We start from the raw sequence: 14,634 nt of genomic DNA, 5'->3' as shown, positions 1-14,634 counted from the left end.
AAACAATGACAAAAGAATAAATGAAGGGCAGAAGTTAATATATGTGTATGTGCATTAAAAGAATTGCAAAAGAAAGATGCACAGGATAATGAATGAAAGGAACAGATGGAAAGTAGCTACTTGTCTATAGTGACAAAGATCAAGAGAGGAATGCATCCATTGTCTTGCACCTTAATTTTTAAATAGGGTTCCTTTTTCTCCCCTTTCCTCCACTTATATTGTAGACAGGTCAGCACAAGCATTATTTGCCCCTACACCTTTACAAAACCTGTGCAACATTTCACACAAACACTGAAACAGGCACAGGAGATCTCATGCTACTGCCAATGTCCAGATAATCAGCTGATACTTATGCTGTAGCCCCACTTATTTCAGAGGAGCTCAGATGACAACAGAGTAAGAATTTCAAAGACAGAAATAATCTTTATTTGCCCACACTTCATTTTATTCCTCAAAACAAGACACCTCTAAACAACCTACAGTTGTCTGTGCTCTTATTTTTGCTATTAACCAAAATACTAATGGAACTGTAAAAACCACTGAGTTATTTCTGGTGGGATAGGATAAGCATACTCAGATGCCAGGAGGGAAGAAATTAAACAAAGTCTTTCCTTACACTTGGAACTCTATTCTATAATTAAATATTGCTAAATTGTACAAGATGTTGTTAACTCTAATAACCTTTAAGTGCAACACCAAACATGTTCACAGTTAAGATCATAAAATAAGGACACCCACATCTGATCTCAAACACTGTTTTGATCACTTATAAGAAATAGGAAAGACAGACATTTGCCTCCCCAAAAAATCTTTGGTTAGTAAGTGAAAAGAATTACTGGTATGAGTTTCTGGTGTTCCTTTGAAATGTGTAGTCAACAAATTTCAATTGTAGACGTACAGTGACATATCTATCCATACCCCATCCCTGATGTTGCTGATGAGTACTGCAGATACCTGTCCAGATCTCAAGTTTTCCTGGAAAACAGTGGAGCTTCAGAGACCCCTTGAAAAGTATTCTTAGAGCACAGCCAAGTGTAGCCACAGTCATCACCAGAGTTTCATGATGTGAAGTACAGTGTAATAATATCAACTCGCTAGTCAACCCCCTTTGGGACTGATTCAGATCAACAGAAGTTTGCATCAATCCCATACAGTGGTTGCTACTATTCTGTAAATCAACTTTTGATTTCTTTTTCTCCTACTGAAAAAAAAAAAAAAATCAGTATTTTGGCATTGGAGAGAATGATATAAAAATTAAATATATATACAAGCTAAAAAAAATCCTTACAGAAAATTCAGCAGAGGACACTGACCACTTCCACATTATTCTGACTAATGAATTCTAAAATACTGATGAAACTTGATTTTTAATTTGAGAAACAGTTTGCTGTGCCCCAGAATTCCTCTGTTCCTGTATCCAGAATACTGGTAGATGTCATACTTTTCAAAGTAAATTCCTTAAACCTTCAGGCATCTGTAAAAATCTGACTAGCTGTTTCTTCTGGAAGACATGCTAGAAAACATTAATGCCTTTCACACACAAGAAAGCCATATCCAAAATAACAGCATAAATTGCTCCAAACATTAAATCCAAGTTGTGTTAGCTGGAGGAGCATGAAAAAATGCAGAAGCATGTTGCAGTGACTTCTTAGAATCTTGTCCAACTGTGACTGTCACAGCATATAAATGTCAAAGACCTTACATACTTAATAAATGGAATTGATTAAACAGTAAACTAAGAGGAAAAAAAAGGTATTGAATTCAAAATACCCATTATCAAGACGTGTTAAAGGAACAGCCTTAGTGTTCACATTTTCCTCTGTTAGCATTTGTGTCTTCATTTTGCTTTTTTTTTATTCTACCATTAGTCACAGTTCATTACATAGTGAAATCTCGTTTACAAAACCTTTCATTATTATCTGCCAGCACCTGCTCAGACAGCAAAGCCAAATCATAAACCACTTGGCTAAATAAACTGCAACATACCTGTGCGCTGAGCTGCTCACAGTCACTAAGAACCCCTAACATCTAGGGAAAGCTGGTAGGTATGACATGTCTCACATATAAAAGAACATGTATATGAGGACTATTTGTATAATATTTGGGATTACAGAAATTTGCTGAAAACATGACCTCAAACCCACAAGCTTCTGCAAATATTTTATTCAAAGATCTAAGCCAACAGCCACATTTAGAAGCATATACTACAGGTTCACTGCATAATTATTCATTCATTTTTGAAGAGGGGCTGCATGTTAAGCACTGCAGACTCAAACCTCCATCATGTTACTGCATCAAAGAATATTTGACTCAGAGCACCATCTCATACCCAATGGCAATTAAACAATTTTTAATTGCTGTCCAAAATTTTAAGTGAACTAGGATAGGTGAGATGCTTTCACTACACTGTTCAAAATGACACAACTGCCAAATTATTGGAGAAAGAGGAAGCGAGGGTAAAAATAGTAGGGATAAGTCACAAAGCTGGCAAATATTAGGCTAGGAATAGAAATGATTACAACCTTGAAAGAAAAAACCTCAGCCATTCCGCTTCATTAAAACAAAGTTACTTAAATATTATGACATCAATTTCCAATATTTCTTACATAATATTACTGTTAATACAACAACATACCAAAGTTGCTTTTAACTACTTGCATTTAAATGTTGCTTTGAAACTTGATTATAGCAAGCTTAGCTGAAAAACTCTGAAGTGCACTTCTGAACACACACACACACATTATTACCTGGGAGAGGGGAATGTCTTTTGAACTCAAAAGGTTACAACTTAAAACAAAACAAAACATGAAACCGCTGCCTACTAAATGCTTTGGGGAAAAACACTCTTGTACTGGCAAGAAAAATTGCTACAGAACTGAAGAGGATGCTTCCCAAGACCCCAAGGCTCAGATATCCAAGTGCTGCCATAGAACAGCTTTGGTGGTAGATTTTTTTTCCACAGACTCAATTGGCATGAGTCAAGCCAGAAAAGCTTTTATTTTATTTCATTGTTAGTGCAAGATATGCTATACCAAGAACATTTTCCAGTTTGGCTATAAAGATGCATCCCATTTGTTGGTATGCATGCACACTTAAAATCCTTTCTAACATCCTCTGACAAAATTCCTCCAGTAGGTAGGAAGGTGCCCGTCTCTCTCTGACTCAAAAATACAGAATGAGTGTGACAACATTAACTGACTTTTCCATTTTCAAGACTAAATCTTGCTAAAACTGAATATTAAAGATGCCAAAAGGATGCAAAAGCGGCACATTTTTATTCATATTCCAGCAATTCTAAGGGTGAAATTCAAGCTGTGCAAAGCACAGCTCAATTTTCGAAACAAACATTTAATTAAAGGGGATGTCAAATCTGAATGCCTACATACACAGTATCATTAAGAGGCATATTTCAACAATGCTGTCAAATATGCAGGACTACCTGCAGAAAAAGACAACCTTTAAATGCCTTTATTACCCGGTTTTCCTCAATCCATCATAATTATAAATAATTGGTGGGGCATTTTTCTTGCAATACCATTCTGAAGTTATCGGATACAAACGGTTTATGCAGGTGGAGTTTCAGGTACTGTTAAGCAAACGAAACACTAAGATTGACAGGAGCTGTTTCACAGTGCACAAAAAAGAACACAATGTAATTTTAACTTATTCTCATGATTCTCAGGAGTCAGAATCTAAAGCTACAGAAGATCTTAGTTCCGTATTATCAATCTGCCCAAACCTAATATATCAAATAATTTTAAAGGTGGAGAGGGATAAGACATATAGCTATATACTTTGGAAAAAAATGGGAAAAATCTTGCAAGTTATCTATAGCCAAAGTCCCATCCTTGTACTACAAAACTAGACATTCAGCCTCACCATTCCCTGCTGGATTGCTTCCTCCCACAGCTGGAGGCTCGTGTTATCTGTCAGGCCCTGTGCTTAGCACAGCCCCACCGCTGTTCTTATGACAAAGGCTCTGCAGGGCACTGCACTTGAACCGCCTGCATCCCGCTGGAATTGCAATGCCAGGGGCTGACCACCCTGCTCTGTGCTCAGCTCTCCCACCCCTTCACGACAGGCTGGCAGGAGAGGCAGAAGTCACACACGAACAATGTCTGTCCTGCAACAGGTTCACAGGCGTCAAGTGATACCGAAAGTCTCCAGGAGAGATCCTGCAAAAGCTACAGAAGCAAGGTCTCTGCAGAGAAACTGCATGCCCCATTGTTTCAGATAATGTATTTTCCCTCACTGTAATTCAAAACTCAATGACCAGCGCTACTACTGCTGTCTGAAGACCACAAACAGCAGAGATAAATGGCTGCTTGACATCAAGAATAAAAGCAAACGCAGTGAGCTAAGGTTCTTCTGTAATTTTTTCCAGTAGAACTTGCATCTCCTCTTCCTTAAAAAGACTCTTTCAAGCTTACACAGTAGGAGCAGGAGAAAGAGGAACAAGACAAACTTCACAGTAGTTCTATTAATATCAAACCGCCTGTTGTATAAACATATTGCTACACATTAACCATCACTTCACATACAAATAGTGGCATTTTAATCACAGCATTTTCCAACCAGATTATAAATGTTGCAATAAAGTCTCACCTTGAGAAGATATTTCAATACACCTGAAGACTGATGCACGTACACCTAACTGTATTTGTGTATTAAAATATGTTTGTATCAAGCACTAAATATCGATTTTGCAAAAAAGAAATAGAGCAATGCATTTCCAAAGACTGTTAAGATGACATTTGCATAACAGATGAACTTGTTGCCATGGAAAGTGTAAGAAAATTCTGAGCTGGGTTATTTAAAACACCAATTTCTGCAAATGTTTGGCAAAGTCTCCACTTTAATGATAGCACTGAAGATCATGTTACTATATCTCACCACAAACTCTTTAAATTATATAATAATCAGTACAAGAAATGTTAGCATGGCATCACAGGGTATGCCAACATAAAGAAGTGGTGCAACAGTTTGCAGGAAGCAAGAGGGACTATATTGCCATTATATAGAGCTCTTCATGGCCCAGAAAAGCTAAGATGAAGCTATTCACAAAACAGAAAAAAAATTTAGGCTGAAAAATCCTATGAGTAGGCAACCTATTTACATTTGTGGTATTACACCAGTCCACAAAAACTGAAATAGGAATTGTCTCCAGTCTTCTTCATACACTTTATGTTTTATAAATTAAATTATATACCATCACCTTCTGTAACAGAAGAGGGGACAAAAAGTAGCTTACATTATCTGTTTGCAATAGTATGCCATCCACATTTGCAGCATCTCGTTCAAATCCTTAATATGTTATGCCTTCTGACTAACCTGAGTAGAAATCATAGGAAGTCTTTAAGTTTATAGACTGGAAGACTTACTCATCCATAATGACTTAAGCAGTACAGAATGTCACCTAACAATTACAAAGTATGGCAAGCAAACATCCACAGGGTTTAATTCCATGCAATTTTAACCCACACAAGAGCTGCGATGAAACAATTAAGTGTAAATAATTAAACCTAGAGTTTTTGTCTTAGCAAGATTTTAAAATGTTATTTCTGCCCCATGCCAATATTTCTAAAACTAAAGTAGCAGATATAGAGTACACAATATGCTATCAGACTTGCTCTAGAATTTCTCAATTGCTCAACATGGTCATGTATTCTCCCTCCTACCCTCCCTAATAACACAGCCTCCCACCATTCACTACAAGTTCCTAGCAAGTTACTTAATAGTTAACCACAGCTACCATTGACACAGCCAACCCATTACAGAAAATATGATAAACACACTTCTCTCTACTTGTATTTCGTCAGCTTTTATTTTGCTAAGTATTAAAACAAAAGAAGCAGCAAAAGAAATGACAGCTGGCATACAGATTTTCCAGAAATAACATGTTCTCTATATTTAGCCAGTTTTTATGTACAATTCAGTTAAAAATAGAGCATCCAAACTGTGTGTTTAAATAGTTAGTCAAAATTTAAATCTTCACTTTAATGAGTATAAGCTTTTACTTGAATTCCAGAAAATGTTCCTTCTACATTCATTATAACTCTCCGTGAGATGCTTTTCTGACCCCGAAATGATACTCAGACACTCAGATAATTAAGAAATAATGTTTTGACAGCTTCATTTGCAAGACAATGCAAATGAAAGATCTCACATGACTACTTACACCATCAAGTTTAAAGCGATCACTACTGGATCAGTCTGTCTTTATCTGTAATAAATAACCCAAGTATTTGTCACGAACCTATTTGGATCATTAAACATTTCAGGGGGTTAGATCAAAACTATTTGGGTTTTTTAGCTAAGTTATCTTTAAAGGTAGCTACTTAGGACTTCACCTGCCATTTTATTCTGCTGTTTGACAAACTGGATATATTCAAAATTTAGTAGTGGTCATACCAATAAGTGACATGAAAAAAAAAAAAAAAAAAAAAAGACTGTTGAGTTCACATGCAGACCCAAAAGTTAATGCCCTTCATACACTGCTGATAAAGGTGGTGTTCTGCCATCAAGAGCAATTTTGCTCCACCACGCCAAACAGAACGCTCTAAAGGTTGATGAAAAGCTGCAGTTGCATGGAAGACCAAAAACGCATGGTTTATCCAAACGTTTGTCCAGACATGGGCTCTGGCTTTGCTTGGAGAATGCAGCTGTACAAGAGCTACAATTCCCAAGAAACAGGACTGCCTTTGTCTCCCTGGGATTACTGTAACTGGAGTCTCTAACGCTGAGGAAACAAGAGCAAAGCCTCTCGCAGATGTAGGATCCAGACAGTGCTGCTGCCACCAGATTAAATCTCCCATGTATAAAATTAAACCCGTCAGAACTGCTACAAGGTCACACTCAACATTTTTTATTTACATTCACTCGAATTTGTCCTGTTATTCATTTTTAACCAACTGAATCCTTTTGTTTACCGTATCTATATCATGTCATTTGGCAGAAATTTTTCTCCAACAAAACAAAAAAAGTACTTACCCCCCTTCTGTTTCACAATGTATTTCATGACCTTCCCTGACATACTTATACACTTTTCTTTAACTATCTTATTTTTCTTCAGTACAACTTGCAGAGGTAAACTTTACTTTGGAGGACTCAATAGGAAAAAATGCATACAGCATTTAGGACTTTACCTGCCATTTTATTCTGCTGTTTAACAAACTGGATATATTCAAAATTCAGTAGTGATCATACCAATAAGTGACATAAAAAAGAAAAAAAACCCAGACTGCTGAGTTCAAATGCATACAGCACACCTTTATGTTGATTAAGCTATTTTTTTAATGTTATCAACAGCAATACAAGAGATTCGCAATAGATGCACATCTTGCATTTCAAAAAGGGAAAATTACTTTGGAAAACATATTCACTGGTATTTCTCATTAATTTACTCCCTTATTGCCCTCCTTTCAGCAAGGCACTCCAAAGTGCCAAGGTATCAGTTTTGGCATTCAATGCAAGCTTGCCTTAAAAAATATTTGTTTTTTCTGTACAGTTTTAAAGGCTATTATTTACTGCAAGCATAGTATTATTAATCTTTTTGATCAGGCACTAAGAGCAGAGATGTAAAACAATATATGTCAAGTGACATGCACCGATATTTGTACACAGCAAGGAAAACAATATGAACAACTTAAGCAGAGATGACAAAAACAGAATTACCAACTACCTACTTAGTAAATACACAGTGTGTTTCTATTAGTCCCCGTTAAAAATATTATAGCATTGTATGAACTGGGTCTCCAACCCAACAAGGAACATCTTTAATTGTTAATAAGCAGCTACTGTCATGACACATTTGCAGGCATGAAAACTTTGCTTCTCTGTATCTGTTAAATTTGGAAAGACTCATCTCCTTCCACATTCAGAGTGACAATTCAAGACTATCACTGCAGGTCCTTTCTAATATACAAAAGTAGATAAAGGAGGAAGGTAAACATTATGTAAATTCATTATTAATGTACAGTATAGTCCCTAATCATAATCTATAGTATAATCATAATCTATTGAGAAATTGTGAGAGGTTTGCTTAGCTTTCTCTGTGAAATCAAGCACTTCACTGCAGTTGCAGCTCACTGATATTTTCTAAAGAAATGTTTTTCAGTCTTCTCTGATAACAGAAGATACACTGAATTATATGTCTGAAGGAACTCTAACTGCAATGCTCCAGTTGCCCCATCAGTGCATTTCTCAAGACGTAGAAGAGAGTACTGCAGGACAAGAGCAACAGTTGGCACTCATGTTAAAAGAGCCAACAACAGAAGTTACTGAATTTATAGTTTGCCCCAAATCAGATGACAGCAAACTGCTATCTGCTTTATTTATGAAATCAAGAAAGGTCAACAGGCTCATAAAGTCACTCAAAGGAACAGAAACTTCCTCCATTTTTCAAATAAAGTGAAAACAAACCCAACAGCACAAATGTATTTGTCTTCTGCTCAGTTAACTGCTACATTCAAGATTAACCTGTTGAGAACAGATGAGACTTCAAAGTTGTAGAAGTTTCTTGCACACATCTTTTCATAAGCATAAAATGTCAACTAAAATAGATTACAAAACCAAAACTTCACTTAAAAGTCACTTGGACATTGTCATACACAGGCAAGGAACCAGAAAAATCATAGCTTCGGTATAGGAGAGTGAAGAGACTGCAGGCTGACACTTAACAGTTAAGGATTTGGTAGCTGTAAGAGAAGTTTCAGCACAAAGTCCACTTTGCTTTTGCAATCCCTCACAAGGGTCCGTAAGATCTGAAACACTGGACTTTTTGCTCTCTACCTGCAACTTGAAATAGAACACTTTGCAGGAATTTTTTTACTCAAGTCACTGAAACTTAGGATGACCTGCTCCTTGGTAAAAGCCCAAGACAACTCTAATTTGGCAGCACTATCACACGTTTCCTTTTAGAGTAGGACTCTATGGCAAAGGTGTGTATTTTAACATTCTGATAGAACTCAGTGCTACAGAGAGGTCAGCTATCATTCCAGCTGAGCTACTTTACGCAAGGACTTACTATCTAGACAGTTTACAATTTTACTGGCAGAAACTTAAGTAGTTTGCATTGGACTTGGCTCTGAATAATGGTGATGTATGAGAAAATTTACCAAAATGTATATGAATCGAGTCCCTTTCAGAAACACCGTGTCCTTCCCTTTCAACAATCAAATTGTTTTATTTGGCAGTCCATTAGAAACAAGATTCATATCTGACTAGACTCAAGCGAGGCATCTGGCTCTCAATGCAGGTTAGAATAGATGTATAGCTGACTACCCATTTCCATGCCATTTTGCAGTAATAATAATCAAGATGATAGATTTTTCAGCTATTATAATACTCTCAGTAGAGTAACTTCATGTCAATCATCGCATTAATAATATTGTCTCTTTGAAGTTCTAAAGCATTAATCATAGTCTACCAAGTGCTCTTGCAGAACTCCAATAGAAAGTGTGACAACAAAATTAACTCTTAACAGCAACCCCGGTAAGCTCCTAAGTGCTGCTGAAAGTTTCATCCCAAGTAACTTACATGCACTGGTGATCCAAATAAATATTGTGTTTGCTCAGTCCAGGGAAAAAAGCATATAAAAGGTAAGTAAGTATTTGCTAGTGAATATCTGATGGTCAGACATTATTTAATTTCTTAGCTACAAATGTTGAAATACCAGTGCGTCTTATTTCAAAAAGCCAAGTAAAAACTTAAGACTCCTATAACACTTCCTTGACAAACTTGACATAGCAAGTGTAGGCCAGTGAGAATTCTTCCAAACAAAGTCATTCCAGTCAATTTGTGTAAGGCTCTTGGCAGGAATAACAAAATAAATTTGAAGGTTTGACAGTTTAAAAAAAAATTACACACACTCTGGTCTGACAACTGTTTTTCCTTCCTGTTCATTTGGAAAATGCACTAAATAGTTAATAAGTGGACTATAAAATCACTTTGATATTTTGCAGTTTTGTAATCTAGTGACATGAGACTCTTCAGAAAGACTTTGCAAACACAAATTACTTTACAAAGGAGATCTCAATTACAGCCACACACACAAATGGAGTCTGCATCTCTTTCCATAAATACACCAAATACCAAAACTTTGTATGCACACACCTGAAGTTAAATTAATGTGCTTGTTTATCACTGCATAATAAATTACAGGGGGCATCTGTAGATAGGCCCCCAGTGTAAGATGTTCCCTATACACAATTCAAGTAAAATAAATGATTGATGCAAAATTATGGTAATTTGTAATAAAAACAAGCACTAAAAAGTTTAGTAACGTTGGTGGTACAGAATCAATACAAATAATATTGTTCAAATGGTTTTGAAAAGATGAATCCAAAAGAAAACATCTAGAGAAAGGCAGTAAAAATGATTAAGAGGTACAGAAGATTCTCATTACAAGAACTTAGAGCCTTCACTAAATTAAGACATGACTCAAGACAGAGGTAAATAAAATAAGAATACACTGAAAGTCAATCACTGACTTTACCTTCTACCCACCATAAAAGCCAGTCTCCAATTATAAAACAAAAAATAAAGCAGGAGATTGCACAGGAGAGTAAGGAAACCATAGCAAGAACAACAGTGTCTGGTAAACCTTTGATTTAACACGAAGTAATGCAAAGGAATTCAAGAAAGGATTATTCATGTGAATAAGAGTCATCCCGATTTAAGTGAGACAGCAAACCCAAACATTTTAGTATAGGTCAGGCAGTCAGTAACACATCGAGCTTACTGTCTTGTATGCTGTAAGTAACAGGACAATTCTAAATCACAAAACAGGTCACTTAAGGGAATAAAAAAAGGCACTTGTTTCATTCTGGCAAACAGTCTCTATTCTCCCGTTCTGCAGGAATTCATCCCCTTCCTGTTTTGGAACATAATCTCCAAATCTATTTCTCTCAAAGCTCTTCCCTAAAACAGCACTCATCAAATTTTCTCTGCATCTTCTACGCAGAAGCCTTTAAACAGATCTGTGATTCAGAAGATAATCTGGAAAATCCTAATACAATATTTCTGCAAGGAAACGTAGTATCTCAATAGAAACTTAGGAACTGTTAACTTACTTCCAGGAAAATTAGAAGAGTATTTTCCTAAGAAAAATTTCAAACCACACTGGTTTAATTAAAAAAAAAAGCGCAATGGAACACCAAGCTTGTTTTCTTCCAGGTGACTCATTTTTTTCAAAGCTAACTCTGATCAATAGAAAAAAATTGATTTATACTGGAAAGCTGTCTGGTGTCTTATTTCAGTTCCTATTGTAGGTTATGTAACTTAAGACAGCATTAGCAAATTTGCTAGGAAATGCTGCAACTGTGGTCTAGATGTATTTTATTTTTTTAGCTTGGAAAAAATACTATAAGGAAATGTGGCTGAAAAAGCAAAAGTATAAAGTAAAATATGGAACAGATCAGAACCTGAATAACCAAGTAACCCAAGAAAAATATTTTTATTATGTTAGATAAATATATACATTTGCTCTAACCAGAAATAAGTTAGTAGCTAGAAACATGCCACCTTGTTACAATCATGAAAGCTGTTTTGTGATTTTAAGCACAAAACCCCACAAAACAGAGAGTTTTAAAACAAGAACTACAAGCACCTTGCAAAGACCCGGTAATCAGCATCCAGCCCTTACGCTGTGTTCCTGACCGCCTTCAAGCTCTTTGCTAAATTCTTCTCCCTGGAAGAAGTTCTGCTTTCCTAGTGGCATCACCACTCCGATGCTTCTCTCGACAAAACAGTAGATACCAAGATGCCTGCTCCCCCCTCGAGCACAAACCCCTACCCGAGACCCCGACGGTGCTGGGAGCGCACGGCACGGCGGCACCTGCGGGTCTCCATCGCCAGCTGCGCGTGGGGAGACCTTCAGAGTGAGTGTGTACACAACAGGACATCTGAGGCTTCTGAAGAACAAACCGACCATGCAGCCTTCCCGAACCTTATAATTACTGCATGTAAGTAAACAAGTTTCCCAATGTTCACATAAATACGATATAACCTGACTAAAGCAAAACCACTGGTTCTTTAATAACTTAGGAAAGAGCTGAATAACACCTCATATTTCCAAAAGTTTATTCTCAGAAATATGGATTTTAACAGGTCAAATACATGCAATTTAATGCTGAAATTTTATTTTGTTTTTTAATACAGATAATTTATTTTTTTACCTCTGAAATGAAGGCTTATCTTCTATTCTTAAACCCGTAGGCAGGAGCAAGGCTGGAATGAATCATACCAATTTCACTCTGCTGTTCAGGAAAGCTCAGAGCAGCAGCTATCAGAGGAACTGGGGGCGTTGCTGCAGAATTGAAGATGGGAATTTAAAGTAACACAAGTCTCCTATTCAAAGGGGCCCGTGTATGAGGGATAAAAGAAAATTTCTGCTCGTTAGACCACCTCAAATATATCAGATATTCACTAGATAGGACCTGCCGTAGAGATACAGTTCCCTTGACATTCCAAATGCAGCTTGTTAACTGGAGTTGTATAATTCTTCTCATAAATCAGTGTGATTTTGGGAAATCAAAGCGAGTTTCATTTGAACGTTTTGTTCCAGATAATTTTGTTGACCTTCTCCTTCCTCACTTGTCTTTTCCCAGTCATTGGCTAGGAAATTTTGAAGCCTTGAGTTGCTAAGTTTTTATTAAATCTACTGGAAATAGAGCTTAGATAAAAATATAATTTGATGTTATTCTTGCTACAAATGTACAGCTTATAGAACTTTAACATCCTTCTATAAGCTACAGTGCCATTAATAAGCAATCATTTTTCCTCACAAGCTCTTTTCCATTTGGAAATAAATTTTAAACTTTTTCCAAGTACAATTAATAAATTCATGCAACTTAAACAGACAATCAGGGCATCACTTGGCCATGATTTCCATTTGTGATGGCATCCAGATGGCAATCCAAGGCCTACCTTTTGTAAACAGGATGCATATTTATGTGACTCTAGAGCACAGCTAATTATTATTTGCCTATGAAATTATTAACAAAAAAAAAGGAAGGATTTCTACTGTCATAGACTTTAGCCTGCGTGTTTCATCTTTACATTTCCCTTTTCTGCAGCAGCAATTTGACACTGTTCAGCAAGTCACACTTACAGACAAAAGAAAATCCATTCTAACTTTTATTATGACAGCATTTATTTAGAATCTGTGAAGCAGAAGCCTAAAGTTGCACTTTGCATTCAGACTGATATAAAACAAGGCATAATAATTATTTATAACAGATGATAATTGATTCATAACTCACCTTAATCTCACACTATCTCTGGGACAGTATTATTTACTAAGAGTTACCCTACAGTTCATGCTCCCCCTGAAATCTGATAAGAACCATGGGAAATAGCAACATTATGACAGCACTAGAGCCATTTAAGGTAAAGTTTTAAAAGATTTTTCAGCAATTGTTTTAGACTTTAAAACTGCACTACAATAAATAATCACCAGGGGCTGTCCAAGACATAGGTGAACCCGATTCAGGTGTTTTGCCTGCACTACAATCAAGGGCTTTATTTTAAGAGGTGACACAACTGGGGTTTTTAAGAGGTCACTCGGTTTCATGACAGGCTCCCACTCAAGTTGCCTTATGCAGCACGTGCTTTTGGTAAAACGAAATTACAGATTTTTTCGCCGCCCTTGACAGCCTGACTTTGTACAGACAGAAGATATGAGAAAGGCACACGCGGTGTTCATTTCAGACAACAGGATGAATTATGCCACTGGGGTTTGTTGCCTAGATAAAGTGCTAATGGAACACAGGTAAGAGACAAATACAGCTGAACAGCACAGCACGGAGCCACTACCATACAGATAAAAATAAGTACAGAAGTAAAACATTGTCTTCTTCTTCCCTCCCCCGCCCCTTGCCCTCCCCAAAAAAGTTGTTTTTAAAAGGTATTATTCACAGGCATGTAGCAGAGCAAACTTATCCGGTGTAACATCAGTATCTTTCTTCCTCTGAGAACACACTTGTGATCTGCCACATACTCCATAACAGAAACTGCCTAGACCGTTTTAGCATTGTTTGACTACACTTTGGAGCTTACTTAGCACCTTAAAGCAGATTACAGCCGATAAAACCACTGGGTAGTTTTATGTATGACCATCCTTTTTTCTTTTTTTTTTTTTTTTTTTTTTTTTTAAATACTTTAGTTAGTGAAAAGTTACTTCTGGAAAGAAGACTGAATCTGAAGCCAGAAACTCCAAGTGTTTTTCTTGAAAGAAATACTCATCTTCGATATTACTGCTTACTACTACTACAGATTACTAGTGTGATATATAAAGGAAGAAATACCCTGATGAGAGAAAAAAGTGTCCACACTACTCCTCTAATGGACACATGCATTCAACTGTAAAGTGAAAGCCAAGCTGTTCTCTTTTTTGCCTGAGAAAGGGAATTAATGAAAAATCTTGTGCTAATACATTTGATTTGAACAAATTTTCCTACAGGCTTGGCAGGCAGGACAGAAGCATATTAACCGCAGCCTGGGACAAACAGATGATAAACATTTAACACATGAAATCTCACAAAATGCAAAAACAACAAAAAATTTATTAGATCACTTTTCTGCTAGTTGTTGACCATACACCATCAGCTGCTGGCTCTTGACCATGTAGCAATC

The 14,634-nt window shown here is 36.6% G+C and overlaps 1 protein-coding gene across 3 annotated transcripts in view; it reads right to left on the bottom strand.

The window, feature by feature from the left end:
- PRDM2 (PR/SET domain 2) overlaps positions 1–14,634 on the bottom strand; it is a 74,688-nt gene that overhangs the window by 28,461 nt on the left and 31,593 nt on the right. The window lies entirely within an intron of this gene.

This window comes from Athene noctua, chromosome 22 (genome assembly GCF_965140245.1).
Source record: "Athene noctua chromosome 22, bAthNoc1.hap1.1, whole genome shotgun sequence".
NCBI lineage: Eukaryota > Metazoa > Chordata > Aves > Strigiformes > Strigidae > Athene > Athene noctua.
This window is presented reverse-complemented; position numbering and strand designations above follow the sequence as displayed.